We start from the raw sequence: 6000 nt of genomic DNA on the forward strand, positions 1-6000 counted from the left end.
GACTAGTCTGATGATTCAGACTTACATCTCTAACCTGAAACCAAAGATGGGCTTAATGGTCAAGCAAATGATTTCTGAGTGGCCAACAAGTACTTTGGATGTTTTTCAGAAAACATTAACAGAAAAGGATGCTGCAGGATGTTTCTATATAGCAAAGGAAAAACCAGCAAGTGCCCATTACCAAGGAGGGGCACAGCAAATGCCTCCCTATGGTAATGGTGGGCAGTGGGGAAGAGGAAGAGGATTTTCTAGGTGTCCTCAGCAGTCCAGAACCAGTTGTTTCAACTGCGGACAGGAGGGCCGCTGGAAAAATCAATGCCCATATGAACCTTTCAATAAACAACAAAATAGTCAAGCTCCTGCCCAGATACAGAACCCTCAGTAAAATCAGGGAGTGAAATACCTCATTCAGTGGATCCAGCCAAAGCCACAACAGTGAAGCTGTCCAGGGGGTAGTATCCCAGCATTTCCCCTTATCTCTCGCTCCTTTGACGAACAACCAATAGTGACTCTGCATGTCCAGGGAAAGTTAACCCCTTTCCTCTTGGATTCAGGAACTACTCGTAGTACCCTCAGTGAGGACTACTACAGAGGAGAGACAACGAATGCTGAGCCTTCAATGGGAATTAATGGGATGCTCACCAAAACTTTCAAAACCCCTCCCAGTAGTAAATGTAGAACCGGGATCAGTGTTGTTGTACCTCAGTTTCAGGATAATACCAAACTGCCCTGTCATTCTCTTGGGGAGAGACTTACTATGTAAGTTTGGGATTAGAATAGAGATAACAAATCAGGGAGGTGTGATTGCTCATTCTAAAAAGATCCCCATATGGCCCATAATGCTGAAAACTGAAGTGCAAGAGACAGACACAGGACTCCCCAGTGATTCTGACAAAGTATGGTCAGAGAGCGCTCTAGATGTAGGGCTCATCTTCTGTACCCCATACAAGGCTGCCCTCAAAGAATGGGAACAACCCATTTATCACAAACAGCATCCATTGTCAAAAGAAAAAGAGGAAGGCATTTCCCCTATGGTAGAACACTTAAAGATAGGAATTCTAAAAGAAGTTGTAACCCCCTACAACACACCCATCAACCGAAAAAAAAAAAAGCCAGATGGCAGTTATAGGTTTGTTCAAGACCTTTGAGCTGTAAGTAACCTGGTGGTGCCCATTGTGCCTATAGTGCCTGATGTGCCATTTACCCCTTACCTCCATACCATCCGATGCAGAGTATTTTTCTGTGATTGATTTAATGAATGCATTTTTTTTTTAGCGTCCTCGCGGATAAGGAGACACAGCCAATCCTTGCTTTTTGTTTTTAAATATGCCCCAGTTATGTAGATTCCCTTGTAGTCTACTCAGTGGTCCTCCAGGCAACCCTTCGGTCCTGGACACCCCGTCATGGTTCAATCCTACTATGATTTGGGTTGTGCCTATGCCAGTGCGGGGCATGCCGGCGTGTCTTGGAGCTCTGACATCCTATGCGATGGTGGTGGAAATGGCTACATTATTCACTCCGGGACATACTCATCCACCAAGACACATCCCCCAGACCAGATATGTCTTCAACCCTGGAGCACAGAATGTCTTTGTGGATAGGTCTTGTTCAAGACCAAATGATAACACATACCATGCAGGGTATTCTGTCGTCCAATTTCCTGATAAAATACTGGAAGCAAACCCTGTCCCATTCCAATCAGCACAAGCTGCAGAACTTATAGCCCTTACTAGAGCTTGTCAGGTTTTTGAAGGACAGGATGTAAACATTTACACTGACTCCAAGTACGCATTCGGTGTTGTGCACGATTTTTTAGATATATAGAAAAGAAGGGCTACACAGCAGCAGATGGAAAATCCACATCTCACATTCCACACTTATCACAAGCCTGTTAGAAGCCATACAACTACCAAAATCTATTGCTATATTGCACTGTAATGCCCCGTACACACGGTCGGACATTGATCGGAGATTCCGACAACAAAATCCATGGATTTTTTCCGACGGATGTTGGCTCAAACTTGTTTTGCATACACATGGTCGTACAAAGTTGTTGGAATTTCCGAACGCCAAGAACGCGGTGACATACACCACGTAGGACGAGACCATAAAAGGGCAGTTCAGAACCAAGCGCGGCACCCTTTGGGCTCCATTTGCTAATCTCGTGTTAGTAAAAGTTTGGTGAGAGACGATTCGCGCTTTTCCAGGCCCTAAATAAGGAGGTGGTGGGCGAACTAACAAAAAAAGTCACGTATGTGAGTTGGACCATACTCCTCCTCCACCACCTGCCACAACTCCAACACCACAGCCACAGCCTGGAAGGAAGCGTGGAAGGAAGACAAAAGAGTGATGGCCTGGGTTCGGTCTGGTCTGGCAAAAGACGCAGGCTGTTGTAAGACGACAGCCTCAGGTCATCTGCTGCTGCTCCCGATTTCTCAGAGTCCTGGACAATATTGTGCTCCCTATTAAATGGACTCCTCAGGCTACCAATTTTGCCTGTCAAATAATTGATGTCTGCCCTGGGGTACAAAGGCTTCGCCAATTTCAACAGTTTATCCAGCGTTGCCTTCCTCTTTATTTTGTTATAACCCCTAATAAATGTCTATTTTTTTCACCAATACTTGGCTATGTGTTTTAGTTCAAAAAGGACAGTTTATTTGTGAGTAGGCAGGTACATTTCAAAAAGACAATGTCAAATTAACAAGGGACACCAACACCAACCAATCTCCTTGAGGTTAAAAAATATAAGATAATAATAGTGTTGTGGTAGCTTGACACACAAAACGAAATAAAATATTATGGAGATCACTATAAAGAAAAAAAAAGAATAGGGAGATCTTGATAAAAAAATTAAAAAAAGGAGATCACTATGAAAAAAAAATAGAAACATTATTCTGGAGATCTGGAGAATAAAAAAATAAAGATTATTCAGGAGATCACGGAAATAATAAAGAAATCAGTTTGTCAGAACTCTGCGTGAAAATCAGCAGCAAAAAAACTTCATTATTCTAGCATTCTAAAGAAGAAGAGAATGTGCTGCATTAAAAAATTAAAAAATGTGCAGTGTGACGAATGTGCTATCTCCATTACAAACGCTAGTTTTACCAGACCGAGTGCTTCCGTCTCATACTTGATTCAGAGCATGCGTGGAATTTGTTGCGTTGGAATTGTCTACACACGCTCAGAATTTACGACAGTGGATTTTGTTGTCAGAAAATTTGAGATCCAGCTCTCAAATATCTGCTGTCAGAAATTCCGACTGGAGGGGGGCATGGCTAACTGCCGAGCAAGATGGACGTCTGAACCCTCAGCTCCTGCACTGACCGGACCGAGACATCGCCGCTCAGACAGCTCCCATCACCTCCTAAATTTACAGGGACACTGCCTCAGGACTCAGTAATGTCTCACCCGAACCGCAAAAGAAAAGAATACAGGCTGCCGAAGAAGCTGACAGATTACTTCACACAGCCGCCAGACACAGAAATCCAAGATGGCGCCCGCGGCCCTGCACAAGATTCATCTGCCTATACAGATCTCCCTGATGCAGATGAAAACGAAATAACACCTCAACAACATTCCTCAGAGTCATCTCTACGTTATCCATCCGCCTCAGCCTGCAATAGCCCAGCAGAAACGAGGATGCGACTGGATTCAGCGGGACTCGGCACAGAGGTAAGCCCTGCATCTATCATTACCTCACCTCAGCCATCTGCAATAGCAGCTTTCCCCACATCTGATCAACCTGTTCTAGCTACTTCAGGACCAGCCTCGTTTTGGATTTTAGGTGTTTACATGTTTAAAACAGGTTTGTCTGCTAGAAAATTACTTAGAACCCCAAAACATTATATATGGTTTTTCTTCTAACACCCTAGAGAATAAAATGGCGGTTGTTGCAATACTTTTTTTTGCACCCTATTTGCGCAGCTGTCTTAAAAGCTCACTATTTTTGGAAAAATTTCACTTTTTTGAATAAAAAAATAAGACAACAGTAAAGTTAGCCCAATTTTTTTTTATATTGTGAAATATAATGTTACGCCAAGTAAATTGATACCCAACATGTCACGCTTGAAAATTGCGCCCGCTCGTGGAATGGCGTCAAACTTTTACCCTCAAAAATCTCCATAGGCGACGTTTAAAAAATTCTACAGGTTGCATATTTTGCGGTTCAGAGGAGGTCTAGGGCTAGAATTATTGCTCTCGCTCTACCGGTCGCTGCGATACCTCACATGTGTGGTTTGACCACTGTTTTCATATGCGGGCGCTACTCGCGTATGCGTTCGCTTCTGCACGCGAGCTCGTCGGGACGGGGGGGTTTTAACATTTTTTTTTTTTTAATTATTTATTTTTACAATATTTTATTTATTTTTACACTGTTTTAAAGAAAAAAAATGGTGTCACTTTTATTCCTATTACAAGGAATGTAAACATCCCTTGTAATAGAAAAAAGCATGGCAGGACCTCTTAAATATGAGATCGGGGTCAAAAAGACCTCAGATCTCATATTTACACTAAAATGCAATTAAAAAAAAAAAAAAGTAATTTAGAAAAATTACATTTGAAAAAATATGCCTTTAAGAGGCGTGGACGGAAGTGACGTATTGACGTCGTTCCGCCCAGCAGTGTCATAGAGATGAGTGGGCGCCATCTTAGCCTCACTCGTCACACCACGGGGAAGGACGCGATTGCCTCTGCCGCTCGATGGCTCCGGTAAGCGGCGGAGGGCACCGGATCGCGGCAGGAGGGGGGGCCCTCTCCGACCACCGATAAAAGTGATCTCGTGGCGAATCCGCCGCAGGGACCACTTTTTTCTGAAAGCCAGCCGCCGCATGAAAACGGGGATACCGGGGTTATGGCAGCTAGCTGCTGCCATAACAACGATATCCCCGTTCAAAGTTTGGACGTACAAAGTCGTGCGGCGGTCCTTAAGTGGCTAGACACTACCATGAAAGAGATGCTCATCTCCCTACAAAGCTCCCTGCATAATGAGATAGCAACCATATTTAATAAATTCTCCTCCTGTGTACACCTTATGGGAAACAAAATTCACCTCATTGAAAACCGCATGGGTGATATGACTGCCACTGTTAATGATCTTGTAGACGCACGAGATCATACGCATGATGAACAACAATGGATGAAGGCCAAAATGGCGGACCTCAAAGACAGGTCCAGAAGTAATAACGTCAAAATTAGAGGTATACCCGAATCCATTCTACCTCATGACCTAAACGCATATGCTAGAAAGCTGATTTCCAGTGTCTTACCAGATCTGTCACCAATGGAAACCATAATAGATCGAATCCACCGCATTCCCAAACCGCCACACCTAGCGGCAGATATACCCAGGGATGTACTAATGAGGATTCACTTTTTCCACGCTAAGGATCAACTCCTATTCAAAACCAGACACCTGAGCAAACTTCCTGCGCCATTCCACAACCTACAACTGTTTGCAGACCTGTCGCAGTACACGTGCCAACTGCGAAGGTAACTCAACACCATAACCAAGCCACTAAACAATCACAAAATCCCATACCAATGGGGATTCCCTACCAATATTATTGTCACCAAAAATGGAGTCAAACATATCATCACCATGGTCCAAGAAGGTATTAAACTTCTCAAGATATGGGACATCATTCTAGAATCACCTGAAGCGACAATCACTTCCCAAAGGGGGTCCACACACTCCTCATATGATAAGCAACCACCTACTATACGCTAAGTTCCAAATGACCATCTTTAGTCTGAATTTTCTCGATAAAATTTCTAGTTTTCTTCTTTTGTACCATTTTTGCCAGAAATTTACTTGGTTTATTGCCCCAGCGGTATCTGTCCCTTACGAACCTACTATATGCTATTCTTGAATCCAGCTCCAATGCCTTTTTCAGCTCTGTCCTTTTAGTTATCAACTGTTGGTATACCTCACAGGGTTGCTGTCCTGATTGTTTTTTATGTTCCTGTTCCAGCTTATCTACTTCCCCTGTTAGATTTAGAATT

Source organism: Aquarana catesbeiana, linkage group LG01 (genome assembly GCF_042186555.1).
Source record: "Aquarana catesbeiana isolate 2022-GZ linkage group LG01, ASM4218655v1, whole genome shotgun sequence".
Lineage (NCBI taxonomy): Eukaryota > Metazoa > Chordata > Amphibia > Anura > Ranidae > Aquarana > Aquarana catesbeiana.